This window comes from Protopterus annectens, chromosome 3.part0, assembly GCF_019279795.1.
Source record: "Protopterus annectens isolate FY-2018-M chromosome 3.part0, PAN1.0, whole genome shotgun sequence".
Classification (NCBI taxonomy): domain Eukaryota; kingdom Metazoa; phylum Chordata; order Ceratodontiformes; family Protopteridae; genus Protopterus; species Protopterus annectens.
In genome coordinates this window covers 897,357,235-897,375,028 of record NC_056731.1, presented here as the reverse complement: position 1 = coordinate 897,375,028, position 17,794 = coordinate 897,357,235, and positions in this window count along the sequence as shown.

The window sequence follows — 17,794 nt, the reverse complement described above, 5'->3', positions numbered from 1 at the left end:
ACATGATTTGCAGGTGTAGTTCATGTAGTCTTGATTACAGGAGTACATTACTTGAAATATATCTGTTTCCCCATGTTTGCGCTAAGCAGTGCACCATGCAAATTTATTTGTATTTATTTATTTTACATTTGTTGACCGGGCTGGTCCAACTGGATATATGTCCATTTTCAGTGGAGGCCTGGGGAGACAAGCTCCACAAATCAGAATAGTATTTACAAAACACAGGTACATTACAAAGTTTTGGCAATCATTACATTTTAGCCTATAAATAAGAAAAATCCTAGAACATAACAGCTGTGGATAGTATATCAACTCTCAGTTGTTTGTACATGTGTTAATTTCAGATTTAGTGCACTGAGTGATCACACAATCATTTATGACTATTGTTTCCAGAAATACAGCTCTGTCTTATCTTTGAATGGTCTTCTTTTTCTTCTTCTTTCGGCTGCTCCTGTTAGGGGTCGCCACAACAGATCAACTGTTTCCATTTCTTCCTGTCCTCTGCATCTTGCTCTGTCACACCAACCGCCTGCATGTCCTTTCTCACCACATCCATAAACCTTATCTTAGGCCTTCATCTTTTCCTGTTACCTGGGTGTTCATTCTTCTCTTATCTGGATAGTCTGAGGCATGCAGTCTGTAAGGCATTTTGTATAATTGTCCTTAAAATGTATGAGAATATTAAATGGCACTAATGTACAGTTTTCAGTAAAGGCTGGGAGTTTGGATATTACTGAATAGAAACTGAGAGATGTGTGCTGCTCATTTACATTTCAAACCTTGATACAATTACTTCTGCACTTTGTAAGTATAACCTGGGTGACACACCCACTACATGTAAGGGAGTCTGAATTGCTGTTGTGTTTTCCTTCTCCCTACCAGTAATCATTCACAATTGCAATCCATTAGCATAAAAAAACAGAGGGAGTGCCTGCACTATGTTTACACCTCCTACATGGATGCAAGAATTTAGGAATCAGCAATTCTAATGCATTCATACCTCATTTGCATCTTCACCATTCTCACAGGCCTGAATCTACACTATAAAAAGATAACCATGTAAATAGGGAACCTGAAGTTGAGGGGAGTTGTATATGTAGATAACACAGAAGAAGACTGCAATTACTTTGGATCTATCTGCATAGAAGAATACTGATCTTGAAATAATGACTGCATTAACTTAACAATATATGACTGCATTTTTCAATTACATGCTGGTGCATTAGCAAATGCAACCTTTATCTGTATACACTTCTTAGAAGTTTACTAATAGCATAGGCATTGTTGTCAGGGCATTTTACTTTCTCAGATACACAGACTTATTAACATTCATCATAAGTGTTACTGTTGCAACTGTCTCTCTTTACACTCTGCTATGTTATTTCAATGAAATTGAATGTCCTATATTGTCAATGTCACAGGAGTGTAAGCCTTCTAGGATTGCCCATAGACACCTATGGGTGTGCTGAGCACAGGTAGAGGTGACCGGCAATTGCAAAAAAAATTACTTTTCTGTGGTAAATGTGTACACCTTTTTTGTGACTGAAAGCACTTATCGATTGACCGATGTGTTATTCCTTGTTTAATACAAAATGTTATTTGCCTTTTGTTTTAAGTGTGGGGGAGCAAACTTCCATTTCTGTGCTGCCACAACCAAAAAAATGTTTTTACAGAATTTTTTTTGCCCTTGTTAGTCCTTGTATTGGCTCAAACCTTGGTTTGTGTGACTGTCATATGTTACAACCATATAACCCTTTTTTATATTTTAATAACTGATGTTTTGTGTTCCTCCAGTGGGTAATATTGAAAAACTATGTACTACATCTAAGCAAGATTTTTATTTATGTGATATCATGTATGGTAGTATCCTTCTTTGTCATATGTTTTATGTCACCTAGGGCCATGGCACCCAAATGTCCTAATCCCTGTGAACCTCCCTTCAGTTACTCTGAGAATGATGTGATTGTCCAAGCCTTTCATCAACATGGTGACTTTCTGCTTCAGACAAGATGTGTGGATATGTCTAGAAGAATGCATATTTGGAACCAGATAGTGAACAACATCAATGCCATTGGGGGCACAGCATATGATCAGGTGCATAATAGGGCCACTAATATGATTTAAATGGCCTGGAGGAAAGCAGCTGAAGTAGCCTGTGGACAGCTGGCTACCGGGGTGGGAATCTGCCACAGAGTCATCACAGACATCAAATGAAGAGTTCCTGTCCACTACCAGGGATCCAGAGAACTCAGTAGAAAGTGTGCAATAGCATGTGATTGATGATGGAGCTGCTGTTTCAGAGAGGGCAAGTATGTCCCAGGAGGAGCTTACAGGTAAGCTTACATATGTCAATTTTTCTAACAATTTCTTATATAATAACATGTTTAAAGCAATAATTAAGTTGATTTAACACATTCTTGTTTGGAGGGGTACCTATTTATAGACTGATACAGTTAATAACACATTCTGGTTCATTACACATGGACTTGGGATGTACGTGTTATCCAAGTTTCAGTTAAATGTATTGTTAATGCACATATAAAGCCAACACATTGTTCCCACTGTGCTACTGTTATTGTGATGATGGTTTTCTTATATTTGTTTAACTTCTTCCAGGACAATCCTCCATAGCAAGTGTAGCGTCATCTGCACATGGTAAGCCAAACATTTTTATTTTAGTACTGATGAGAAAACCTGTCTATGTCAAATACAGCTCCTCATTAGCACTCTTCAAGAAAAATCTTGATGATTGGATGGATAATAGAAAATTCACCCCGGGGATCAATTCTGTGGTTCTGCTTGACAGGGGCACAGGAAAATAATTTTCTTGGATGGCAAAAGCCAGGGTACCTTTTTGGCTAGGCTTGTATAGGCCCTAGGTCCAATAGCCTAGTACCTACCTAATATGACAGAAATATGCCTTTATATGCATGTGTGACGGGGGTGTCAGGACTGTGTGTGTGATGCTGCACCTTCTGTGATAGTGGCACCAGTGTTAGTTTGTTAGCATATATTAAATTGTAGTAGTGTAGCTATTAATTTCTTTCCTCTGTTTGTAGCTTATTATCACAGGTGATCCTGACAGTGGAAGTGTAGAACTCTTACAACCCAATGTCAGAGTAGACTCTGATGATGATGGTTGCCAAAGAAAAGCACAGTCAGATGGTGCAGAGGTTGAATCTGACACTGAGTTTTATATTCAGCCATCCCCTACATTTCCATCGGACACAGCCAGTAGGCCTACGTAAACACATTCCAGTCAGCCCTCTGATATTGGACAGGTGTAAGGTGAGACACAATCAGGGTAGTGTGGTTACTGCACCTTCAGTGTCTGTTGACTCTGGATGTAGCCAAAGTGTGAATGAGATGCCATGCAGGAGGGTTGCTAGGGATGCTCAGAGGAGACCTGCTGTCCATCCTCCACTTGATCCTGATGTATCCTTCTGTGCCACTTGGCATATGTTTAGGGCCATCATGGAGGCATAGGCACATTCCAATAGGACCTCCAAGGAAATGCTTAGGGTTGTAGTGGCACAGGCTGACATGAGTGACTGCCTCCACCATGTTGCTGATTCAATGGATTGAATGAATGATATATTGGAATGTGGGGTGTCTGGGATGGAATGTCTGCTGGGAGGGGGAAGGCATCCATGTGAATATAGGTCAGCCACATCATTTGATGTTAGCTGATGAGGCCGTGCACAATTATGCTCCTGTAGTGGTACTACTTCCACTGCTCCATCAGTGGTTGAGGTGTCCACACCCAGATATGGCAGCCCATGGGGTCATGGTCCTGGGCATATTTCATAGGCCATCCAGCAGACATCAGTCACATTCAGGTATCAGCAGTACATCTGACCATAGGTGAGGATGTGCCAGTGTAACTCCTGGCAGAAATAGTTCTTGGGGTCAGGGATGACAACTCTACCTTTACGATGCATACTCAGGGTGCATAGCTGACTTAATGCTTAGTATATTTGTGTTTATGATACTGTTTTGCAAATTGTACTGCTTTCTTACGGGTTTTTGTAATGTGTACATCCCTCCCAACTTCTTAGACCAACAAAGCTGAAACAAGACATAAAAAAGTGTGACAAAGGTCCAACAAAAGGGAGACATTTTACAAATTTTGGACTTGCAAACTTAGACACTTGATAGAATAACAGGTTTTGCATTACTATTGTTATGATTTTTCTAAGTGACGTGAAGTCTGAAAGTGAAATGTGTGCCATTATTTTCTAACTTTACTCTTTAATGATTTATCAGTGCAAAAGTATGAGGCCAAACTCTGAACATTCTGTGAAAATCTGTACATTTGAGAGGTATGAATATGTGAATTTTGATGCATGAGGCCTATTAGTTGATAGAGGACACATGTAGTACCATAAGTCACTGCTGTCACATCTTGATGTCATTGCTTTAAAAATCACCTTCATTATACTTATTTACATTAGCAAGTAACAGTAGACAAGGATACGCCATTCATTTTTATTCTTAGACATTTATTTGTCTATTCCAGGTTCAACACTTTCCTTGGAAATCCGGCAGGTAAGAGTTTCAGTTTGGGGATGACTCTGTCTGATACTAGCAGTATAGAGCCATTACATCAGTAAGTAAAAGTTGTGAGCATTGACTGGCATCAATGTTAATGTATGTATGTGCACAGGATGAAGGTTTTCACCACTTAGGTGGTTTGCATGTGTGCTATCCATTGCCTCTTGGCCAGTGCGAGGACATATTGTGCACACCTACATCTGTCTACACCCACAGCAGCAGCTGGTTGCTCCTCTGAATCCTCACCTGAGTGTGGCCATTTCCCTTTGGCATTCCTGCTGAAGCTGTTTTCCAGGATAATGTAGTGAAGCATGGCACAAATGGTGAAGATTTCAGCACATGTACAGGGACTGTACTGTAGAGCTCCCCCAGATGTATCTATGCACCTGAACTGTGACTTCAGCAGCCCAAACACATACTCTGTGATATTTCTTGTTTGAGCATCTGCCTCATTATAGCATTCTTCAGTTAGGGTGTGTACATTTCTGATGGTCATCATCAGCCACGGTTCCAGGACATAACCTACAGCCACCTATAAATGACCGTGTGGGATAACCCCCCCCCCCCCAAGAAAACATCTCATATAGTTAACAACTCTGCCAGATATGTGAGTCGTGGTAACTGCCTGGGTTGCCAGCACACACAGCTTCAGCTTTATACAAAACTTGGCAGTTAATGGAGTGGAAGCTTCTATTTATCTACACCATTCCCTGTTCCCCAGGTAGTGCTTTGATTTTTACATGTGTACAGTCTATGGCACCCAGGACTTCAGGGTATTGTGCTACAGGGAAAATCTCCTGCATAGTTGTGGCTCTGTCCTCAGGTGTACAAGGAAAATATGTGCAGTCATTGGCATGTTGTAGCATAGCATTTAGGAATTGATGTAGGATCCTGGATGCTGATGCCTGTAGCACCCCCATCATGTCCCCTGTTGGTCTCTGTAAGGTATCTGTAGCTAATAATCTAAGTGTTACACATACCTTAGTCTCCACAGGCATTGGTTCCCTCAGTTTCCCCTTGATCTCGGTTGAGGAAGACAAAGGTTGCAGAGTTCCTGCAGTGTATGTCTGTCCACCCTGTAGTGCTCCTCAATTCCCACCTCATGCAGATTGCAAAAAGTTTAACAGGGTCTAAACACCTTCTCCTTCTTGGTCATGGTCTATTAGCAGCAGTAGTAACACAGACTTTGGCCTGCTACACATGCACATGAATAAGAGCAGCATCAGCTCCTAACAATCGTTCTGTGTAGACTAGTTTCCATGGCTGTATTCCAATAGGTTTTGGAATTCACAGGGAAACCAGCACTAAGTCTACACAGTTGCTTTATAGCTTGTTGAATAGCTCTTCCATCTTGGATTGGTTGATTAATACACAGTTCAGCTACTTATGCTGTAATTAACATGCCATGATGTTTATTGTATTTGCGTGGCTTTACATGATGTGTAGAGCTGCTTACTAAATACAAAATGGTGCATGACACAGCAGGCATACAGTTTTAGTGGATCATGAAGGTTTTATTGAATCTGCCCCTAAAATCAAAAATTGCAAACATCTTGCCAACAATAAATGCTATTACAAAGGTGCTTTCCACATGAAATGAGTATAAACATTTACTTGAACCTAGACAGCAAGGAAAGGAAGAGGAAACTGTGGAAATTTTGATGCCATCAATGTTGAGGAGTGATAGGCCAATGAGTTCCCATATGACAGAGCAACTGATGACACATGATGAAACTGAAGAGAAGATGCCACAGGAAGATGCTATAGAACTTTCTATAGAATGCCCACAGGAAATGGAAAAAAAGGGATGTCCCCTCAGTTTGGAAGAAAATGAGCTAAGAGAACAGTTGCTTGATTTAATAGACATGGACAGATATATCAAGATCAATGAGAGAAATAGTCTGCATAAGGTCAATAAAACCCAAAAAGTCAAAAGTCTGATAAAACGAATGCAGTAATTAGAACTGTACACAGAGATCCATGTGACATAACAGAAGTAAACAGGATATATTACATATATATATATATTAAATTAATAACTGATAAAGTTTTGCCACAAGAACATAGGGCAGTGAGGGAAAGGAAGGGGAGAAATCAAATACCTTCATGGAAGCATCGAACAGAGAAAACTATAAAGCAATTAAGACCAGACGTGTCACTCTTAGAAGACTATAGAAGAGGGAACAGATCAACAAAAATACTAGAAAGATGGATGTGATTAAAGCAATGCATAGTATTAGAACAGACCAGGATATATAATGCACTATTACAAATCCCAAACTAAAAATTTCAACACATAAGTGGAAAACCTTAGAAGATACACAGATAAATATAATGGAAAAGTATGAAATAAGCAATTTATTGGTGACCCAAAAAAGTTTTATAGAGAATTGGGAATTAAGGTAAAAGGAATTGAAAGATGGCCAAAAAAGAGGAAGTAGATATATTTTGGAGAAGTATCAATGAAGATCCTGTGGAATATAACAAAGGTGTTAAATGGATAGAAGAAGTAAAGGAAATAATAAGAAGTTTAAAGGTGCAGGATACAAAATGGGATGAAGTAACAGCCAGAGAGATTGAAAAAAGTTAAGAAAAGCCTTTTATTGGAAAATCCCAGGCCCAGATGCAGTACCTAACTTTTGGTTAAAAGTATTAACATCTTTGCATGAGGATTTAGCCATGAGTAAGAACTATTTATATGCGCACCCCAAACAGACACCAACCTGGCTAACAACAGGCAAAACAATGATCCTTCTTAAGAGTGAACTTGCAAGCTACCCTAAAAATTATAGACCAATAGGCCACTTTTCTGAAGTACAAGCAAACACAGGAGGGTTATGGCTGACAAAGTTTGCAGATGACTGCAAACTGGGCGCCATAGTCGAAAACACATCTGACACAGATATCCTTCAGAAGGGTCTCACAGAAATGGATAACTGGTGCCAGAGCCATGGCCTAAAGTTAAACACCAAGAAATGCATAGTCATACCCTTCGGGAAAAACAAGGTTACCCCTAGCTACCATATAGGTGGCAATCCACTGAGCACAGAAGAAGTTATCAGGGATCTGGGGACCCAGGTTGACAGTAACCTTTCATTTGACACTCACGTTGCTAAAGTAGTTAGGAAGACCTTCTACATTGCCCACCTGATCATGAAGGGATTCACATCTAGATCAAGGGAGGTCATCGTCCCCTGTACTCATCACTCATCAGACCAATGATTGAGTACAATGCCCCATTCGGAATGTATCTGACCCGACACCTGCAGCAGCTGGAAAGGCCCCAAAAGTTCCTCACCAAAAGGATAAAGGGTCTCAAAAATATGTCTTATGCTGCCCGACTGAAAGAACTCCAGCTCTATTCAGTCACTTACCGCTTGCTCAGAGGTGACCTGTGCCTGACATACAAGGCCATGTCAAACCTAGATTTGATGAACATGCTTCACTTCAAAAAATCTAGATCCCTCAGAACTACAAGGGTGGGAGACTTAAACCTTGACACGGTTATTAATAGGACGTGCTGGAGGGATAGATTCATCACCCAGAGACTCCCTATGCTGTGGAACAAAATCCCGGTACATGTGAGGCAGAGCACCTCACTGGCCTTGTTCAAGAGAAATCTTGACCAATGGATGGGAGATCGCAGATATACCCCAGGGATTACCTCAGTGTCACTGCTTGACAGAGGCACAGCAAAATAATGGGCATAGTTTTCTTCAAACTAAAGGGGTGGCGAAAGCCACAAAACTCTGGGCTAGGCTTATAAATGCCCTTGGGCAGATAGCCTAGTATGAACCTATGAACCTATGAACCTATAATAACTTACCTTCCGATGACATATAAACTATACACAGGAATTGATGCCGTCAGAGTTTATACTCATTTAGAAGAAAACTCAATTATGGCAGTAGAACAAAAGGGCAATAAAAGAAACTCAGATGGAACAAAGGATCATTTGTTGTTAAATAAAGTCATACTGGAGAACTATAAAAAGTGCTTAAAAATGTGTAAGATATGTACACCCTACACTGATCAACTACATTGCAGTGAATGTGAAACAGTGGCAGACCATTTTGCAATTAAGCCACGATAAAGGACAGATTATTATCTCAGAGATAAAAATTCAAAGGGGGATATTCCAGTGTGACTCTCTGTTACCATTGCTATTCTGCCTTGCCATTAACCCATTAAGCTGTTTACTTAACAACTTAGGCCATGGCTATAATTTGGCTCCTAAAAAACAACAAAGTGTAAAGACTTCTCATATTCTCTTTGTTGATGACTTAAAACTGTATAGCTCATCAGATAAGGAACTGAAAGCACAGCTGCAGGCTGTCAAAACTTTTTCAGATGATATAAGAATGTCATTTGGTCTTGATAATTGTGCAAAAGCAACCTTTAAAGCAGGAAATCTGCAGCACCAGGAAAACATCAGTTTGGGACAAGAATGTGATATACAAGAACTTGAGCAAGAGGGAGTGTATAAATATTTGGGAACTGATGAAGGATCAACAATAAAGCATGAACAAATACAAATAAAACTTAGCAAGGAATACTTTAGAAGACTTAAATTAATTCTGAAAACAGTGTTGATATCTAGGAACAAAATCCAAGCTATAAACCAATTTGCTCTTCCTGTCCTAATTTACAGTTTTGGAGTGATTGACTGGCCCCAAAATGTGTTGGCTAGATTAGATAGGAAAAGAAGAAGGATATTTCATGCTCACTATATGATTTATAAAAATTAGTGTATACCAAGATTATATATTCCCTGTTCCGAAAGAGGGGTGGGCCTCCTTGAAATTGATTACATGTATAGATCTGCAATTGTGGGGCTCAACACATATCTGCTGCCCTCACAAGACCCAAATGTAGTGAAAGTTTTGAAACATGAAGAGAATAAATCTAAGATGACTTCTCTGCTTAATTTAGCAGAAGCATATCGACGTCAAACAAGAATGGAAATCAAACCAGAAGTAGATGAAAATCAGGCAGTAACTGAATGTGCCAAAAAAAAAATAAAGAAAGAATACAAGGTGAAGGACCAGATGAGAAGGCAAGAAATGTGGAAAAAGCATAAATATAGTTGCAAGTATAGAAAACTTCTGGAAGAACCTCATGTTGATCAGGAATGAACACAGGAATGGTTAAGGAGAGGCGAATTCAAACCAAGAGATGAAAGGTTAATATTGGCAGCCCAAGACAGTGGGCTACATACATGCTGGTTTACAAAGTCCATTGAACATGTGGGAGAAACAGAAAATGTAGGTTTTGTAAAACCGAATTGGAAACAGTCACACACCTCATGACATACTAATGGCAGAAGGACTGTATACTGACAGACATAATAATGTGCCAAGACTGTTGCACTGGGAAGTGTGCAGACATTATGGTACTGAAGTGGCTGAAAAACACTGGAAACATAAGCCACAAAGCATCACAGAAATTGATGAAGTTTATATCACATGGGATCACCCATTACAAGCAGTTCAAAAGATAGATGCTATAAAAACAGATATAGTGGTACAAGAAAAGAAGACAAAAGTACCATTGATCATTGAAATTGCTACACCCAGTGACTAGAGTGTCTTGCGTGCAGAGAGAGACACAGTCATAAAATATCAGGATCTGCAGGCAGAAACAAGAGCAGTGTGGAAGAAAGATTCTCAGACAGTTGCAATAGTAGTTGGAGCAATGCATCTTATAAAAAAAGAATCTACAGTTGTATTTAGGTATGTTACCGATCCATGTAACAACCATACGAATAACAGAAGGATTCATTACTGGGCACGTTGCATGTGCTGCGAAGAGCACTTTTGGCTGACATCAAAGATTGAAACAATACTAATTTCATGAACTTTAATTGTACTTTGACTTAGGAATGGGGTCCATTCCCATCATAATATTAGAAACCCAAAAGATTTGGGGAAATTAAAAAAGTGCAAACAGCAATGTGTATTTACAATGACAAAAAATGTCTAGTCAGTCTTCGTGTCAGTACTGTAGAATAACACAGACCAATCCAGAATTACATTTTCTCTAAACTTTGACATACAACTTTTTATACCTTAGAAACTGTACAGCTTAGACATAAGTCCAGGAGCTTATCCATAATGCTAATATGATGGTAAAATGCTTTTGCATATGTTTATTTACATATTTAAAGAAATGCATACATGTACCAGTACTTCAAAAATTAGACTTTGAAAATGTTGACATTTGTATTTGTCTCTGGAAAATGGGGAAGTATACCATGAAAATACGTATACCCTTACGAGATCCCCAAAAAAACATGCATTCCTGATGACTACACTCTTTAAGAAGTGAAAAAATTACATGGAGCTGCTTACTGCTTGGTGTGATGGATTTGCAATGCTCTTATGACACTCAGTCTTGCTGGCTAGATTCTGCTAAAATTCAAAGTCTGATTATATTTGCATTCACAGTCTGTTGCATACAGAAACTTGCAGAATATACACTGATGAGAGAATATACTTTGCAGCATCAACTTTAAAGAGCAGTAACAAATAACTTTTTATAATAAATCAAACGAAACCACGTTGCAGCTTAAAAGTACTGTTCCAACTTTACTTCTCATATAGTACAGATGATGTGAGAGATATAACATTTACCTCAGAACACCAAATGTGTTCCTACCATATCCCTAAACAACTGGATTTATACAGCTCTTTATATACTCTTTTAAACATATTTTGGAGAATTGCTTATCCTGTAGAAACAATACTAAACTTCCTTGTTTAACAATGTCTTGTAAGAGACCAGCTTTTCTGACAGTGTGAATATCCTGTAACAGTGTCCTGATGTCCATGTAGAAAAACATATTTTTGAGGAAACACATTGTCCTGTATTCTATTTGAATCTGTGTATAGAAACATGTGTTCTTATGTCAATGCTGATAAGCATATCCTGTTTTTTATGAAGAAAAACATATTTTGAGAAAACACATTGTCAGAGATCAGCTTTTCTGACAGTGTGAACATCCTGTATTTTATTTGGATCTTTGTATAAAAAACATCTGTTATCCTGTTTTTCCATGCAGAATAACATGCCATTGTTCTTTAAAAGCAGAGTTTGCATTTTTGTTCTTGTATACATCCTGCTCTGAGTCTGTAAGGGAAAAATGTCCATTCTTTAAAAGCAGATTTTTTTACACCCTGCTTTGAGTCTGTAAGGGGAAAAATGTCCATTCAGCAGATTCCTTTTCCAAGCCATGGTAATTTAGTATGGATGCTGATTACATATTACTAAACTCTATTTCTACATTTAAGCAAGCTTTATCTTATACATTATTTATGTTGCATAATTGCAGCAAAATTACTTTCAACCTTAGTATATTGTTGAGCACACTCTAACAATTCCGTCTTTTTATTTTAAACTAGAGAAATAAATTCAGCATTATTTGGTAATACTTTTCATTATGACAATTAACAACAGTAACTTGACTAGCTTTTGCTAAGCAGACTTTAATACATGTAAATAATATGCAACCAAGCATTACAATAACAATAAAAGAAATTAAAAATACAGTGATTTTTCCTGTCCATCCTGTAAATAGATTACTAAACCATTCACTCCAGTCATCATTCCAGTTTTTTCTAGTATGTTGAGACACTTGTGCAATCACTTCTAAATGTGCTTTTACAGATTCTGTTTTGTCTGGAATAAATGTACAACACTGTTCTCCTATTAAAGCACATGTACCCCTTGTGATGCTAATATGTAATCTAATGCCATTCGATTTTGCAAAACCATAGTTCAGATTGCTGTCATTTCGACAGTAATGTCAAGGACTGCATTGAAAGTGGCATTTGCCAATACCTCAACTAGTTTAGATAGTTTTCTCAGTTCCCAGATGGCTTTTGCAGCCCGCACCAAGGGAAAATACCTGCTCCAGAGATTACATCATCTCCTAAATCCATATCTTTTAATTTAATATAATCAAGATTTTGATGATATATAATGATGTATCTAAGGTGTCTACTGGATTTTCTGGACTTTCAATTACAGGTAATATATCCCTTTTCTTTTTGTATTCCTAATGTTTCCTTTTGGTAACTCTTTTACATGATGCATTGCTGGTACCACTAATCCTATATAACAGGTGCCATCCCATCCCTTTGGTAACCATTTATAAGCATATTTACCACAGATGTAATATAACCCATCTGATAGAGCAACACTGCTATTTACCAGACTGCCATTTACTTGCCCCATAGTAGGAGTTTTATCATGTACAACTGTAAAGTTTTTATCTGTTTTACTTCTCCAACATGTAATATTAGTTTTACAGTCATTTTTGTCATTTTGTGAAAAGTGAAATACTGCTGTGTCACTTAATATTAACTGACCCTTAATTGGTATTAAAATAGGAAAACCATGTGAAAATACTCCACGTACTGGTATGTGGTTGTGAAAATTTATCATTTCAATTGTTTGAATACAATTGCTATTACCCACTGGAACAGTTCCATTTTGTTGAAAACATGTGATCCCCTGTACTATAGCAGATAACTGTACTCTTGCTTTACGTAATTGTACATTTATAACTTGATCTCCTGTTTCATTTATTAATACTCTCCAACTACTAAGAGAATTTAGTGGAATAGGTATTAGAGGCATTACCCTGTTATTTTTGGTATTAAACTACATACCCAACAATTAGAAACATTCATGCTTTTTGCATACCAACATTGTCTTGCTAAGAAAGTGTTAAAAGATGGTGACCAATCTTGTTCATTTTTCCACATTTCTTTACTCTCTCTCTTATGTAACTTTACAGTTTGATTAACAGGTTGTAAGTATAATTTAATACTAAGCAATACAATAATAGTTAGTATAATAGCTATTATCAATTTAAAACCATCCTTTAAAGAGAAATTCCATTGTTGAATCATTTTGCCTTTGGTCATCCGAAACTGGATTTCCAAAAGGATGCACTTTAAACCATGTCAATTTCATTAGGGTTTTCTCTGTTGGAAACCTACAAAAGAATACATTTAATCAGATTTACATTGTTCACTATTTTTATCATTCTTAGTTGATCTTTATGTACCAACATTGTGCTGTTTTTCTTATTCGCTTTGATTTTGTACACTAATGGTCCAATTTGTTCCACTATTTCAAAAGGGCCTTGCCAATTGCTAGCCCATGGTCCTTCCATTTGGAATGTTTTTACCAATACTTTGGTTCCACAGGGAAGGTTTTCTTCAGCTGGTATTATTGGCACCTTTTTCCATAGATGGAACGCTTGCTCCTTGCATTATAGTCACATATACTAGTAAGTTGTTTTAGCCATTCCTGATGTTTGCTAATTTCTAGCATGGGCCTACCATTAGGTAAATCTGGATCAAATGGTAATTGTATGGGCATTTTGCGGCCTGTCATTATTTCATATGGGGAAATACCTGTTTTACTGTTTGGTGTTGCTCGAATACCCATTAAAATACGAGGCAGATGATGTACCCATGTATTGCCCTTTTCCAAGCATGCCTTTTATAGACGTTCTTTTAACGTCCGATTCATACGTTCTACAATGCCATTAGATTGTGGATGGTATGGTACATGAAACCTTTGCTGTATGCCTAACAAATTACACATTTGTTTAATGAGATCACTAACAAACTGTGGGCCATTGTCTGACTCTATAACCCGTGGCCATCCCCAATGACAGAAAATATTTTTCCATAAGGCTTCTGCTGTTGCCTTTGCTGTCATGGTTTTGGTAGGAATTGCTTCTACCCATTTTGAAAAGACGTCCACTACTACTAGTAGATATCTGTAACCTCCCTTTGTTGTTGGTAATGGACCTGCATAATCTATTTGAACTGCATACCATGGCCCATCCGCTGGCTGTACTCGATGTAACTGAGGCCTTTTGCTTTTAGCATTTACCTGAAGACAGATTAAACATTCTTCTATAATCAGTTTGCAGACCTTTTTAAATTTGGGTTCCAATACTTTTCTTTTACAACTGCCCATAACTTATCAGTTCCTATATGGCCCAGTATTTGGTGATTTAACTTGACCAACTGGCGTGCCAACTGAAATGGTACATATGGCAACTGTAACCCTTTGGAGGTCGTGTATGCATAGTACTCCTTTGGTGGTATACCTACCAATCTGCACTGATCAGTTTCTTCTTTTAAACCCTGTTGTTTTTGTATATTTACAAGGTCTTTCTCTATTGACTCTTTATCTAGCTCTTTTAAGACACTAACTTCTACATTGGCATACTCATATTCTGGAAGTTCTTTTCCATTTTGTGCTGCTTGTTTGGCCAAGGTATCAGCTAACACATTTAATCTGTAAGTTTCACTGGTTGGCTTTTGATGTGCTTTTACTTTTAAGATGCTATACTGTCCTTGTTGTTTTGACATTGTTATAACTTTATATATGTCTTTTAATACTTCAGCATGCCGTAATGGTTTACCTACACTATCCACAAATCCTCGTCTTACCCAGGTTTCCATATGTAGTCTTAAAGAATTTACTACATAAGCACTATCTGAAAAATGTTAATAGGATTGTAATACTTTAGCACATACAATACTGCCTCCAGTTCAGCTCTTTGAGCTGACATATGCCCTGGTAACTTAATTAGTTCAGGAGAACCCAATTGTGGATTCTCTGGAACTATGGCAAATCCTGTCCAGTATCTGCCTTGGTCCCAATATCGTGCTCCATCCACAAAGATGGATGGCTTAAAGTGATCAAAATCAGATGCTAAAATTGCACCTCAGGTGACATTATCTTTCTAAACAGTTATGCTGTTTTCCTTCATATCCCATATGGTTTGACAAATGGTATTTATCCCCTGTCTGTATAGTAACAGTTTTCATTCCAAAAGTGCCATCCATTTTGCAAAGACTGCCTGACTAATACCATCTGTAATTTTATTCATTTCAAAACTGTCTATCAAAGCTTTTACAGCTTGATGTGGTGTTTGTACTATAATGCTGGAAAATACGGTCAAATATTCAGTTTGTTTAATACCCCAGTAAATGGCTAATAACTGCTGTATACATGGATGGTAACCCAATTCCACTGGGGTCATCTTTCTGCTAAAGAAAGTGACTGGGCGTAATGTTTTTCCATTTTGTTGTCACTACCATGTGGCCATTCCTGTAGTAGTACCACAGACAGTGTTTTTTTCCTGCTGCTGCTTGTAACACAAATGGTAACCTTGGAGTGGGCGCTATTAGTTCTGTAGCTTGTGCTAGTTTTATTTTTATCTGTGAAAATGCCTCCTCTTCATGAGATCCCCACTCTAAAAGGTGGAGTTCTTTTGTTCATGTAACATTTTGTATAGGAGCAGCCACGGCTGCATAATCCTCTATAAATTCCTATTGTAATTCATGATTCCCATGAATTTATGTAAGTCTGCTAAAGTCAGTGGCTTTTCCATTTGTAAAATACCTTGTACACGTACAGGGCAAGGAGATCTTCCTGTTGGTTTTATAATAGTACCTAGAAACTTAACTTCTTGTGTCATAAACTGAATTTTTTCACTTTTAACCTTAAACCCTGCTTGCTGTAGAGTATGAAAAACTCTCTTAAGAAGCCGTACATGCTCCTCTACTGTTTCTGACTGAATTAAAATATCATCAATGTAATGTATTACTGAGTCATCCTTTTCCAAATGTTGTAGAATGGATCCTACTGTCTGATGAAAAATAACTGGACTGTTTTGAAACCCTTGTGGTAACCTTGTCATAACATATTGCTGGTTTTAAATGTAAAGGCAAATCTTGGCCAATCTTTTTCCTGAGTGGCACTGCAAAAAACATTTGCTAAATCTATTACTGTAAACCACTTACTTTGTGACTTAATATGTGCAGCCAACTCTGGGACTCCTGGAATCAAGTGTGCTCTAGGAGTGGTATATTGATTAACCTTTCGTAAATCAATAACAAGACGATAACTACCATCTTTTTTCTGAACTGGCCAGATTGGTGAATTTGTAGGACTGTTGCCTTTTTGTATAATCCCTTCTCTTTCCCATTCTGCAATACATTTTTCCATATGTTCTTCTGCTTCCCTAGGAATAGGATATTGTTTTTGAAAAGGTGGTATATAGTCCTGATCACTTCCTATTCCTACTGGGCTTTCTAGTTTCCCACAATCACTGGGACCCTTGGACCATAGATTTGGAAATTGCTGTTGTAAATGCTTCCATACATCCTCACTGTCTGTATTTATATAGCCTGTAGGTTTTTCAGGTTTGTCAGGCAGAGAGATTGCATAGCAACCTGTATTTTGCTCTTCCTCTCTTTGTTGTTTGTCTCCCATCCACAGAATTTCATTAGGTAAATCAATTACTATGTCTAAAGGTCCTAGAATGTCCATACCAATAATGGTATTTGTGCAAGATGGATGCATTAAAAATGCACCCTTCCATATTTGTCCCTCTTCACTAAACTTTATGTCCACATTTTGGCTACTCACTGCATAGCATCCTGTGCCATTAAATGCTGAAATGCAAACCTTTTTTATAGGATTTACTGGTAAGTATATTGTTGAGCACACTCTAACAAGAAGTAATGGGCCAAATTCAGAATACTCTACCACATCACAGTGAATTTACATGATGAGTGGACAAACTCAGATGTGTGTAATTCAGAAAATGTAGCAACATAACATGTCTAGGTTAATAATGTGGTTGGCCATGCTATGTGCTAATAACAGTATAATGTAGCTCCATGTATGATAGTGAAGTAAACAACACAGTGGAGTGATTCAGAGACACTTAAATACTGCACAATGCCATGGCACAAACTTTAGATGTGATCTTGGCCATGTACACATGTTCAGATAAAGTACATCACAGAAAAATTCTTGAGGTCACTACCGTCATTGTAAAGGCATACCTACAAGAACTTCTTAATTGCCGATGGTTTGCCTGATGGTGTGTGACATTGCCCCAGAGCAGGATCATCTGACCTTGCATAACAATTTATGCTCTCCACGGCACTGACATAATGGACTGGTACTGTGTGGACAGAAACACGATGTCACAAGCTTAATAAATGAGTTTTCCTCTTCTGCAGCCCTGTATGGAGTCAAGAAGTGCCTATCCTAGTGAATACCAAGGTATGTATGGCTTACTGTGGACATAGTGGGGAGAGGTTTGGACTCTTCCTCAAGAATATTCCGTCAGTTCCACAGTGTCATGCTGCAGTAGATAGGGAAGCATATGTGGTTCCCATGTACTCCTGAGAAC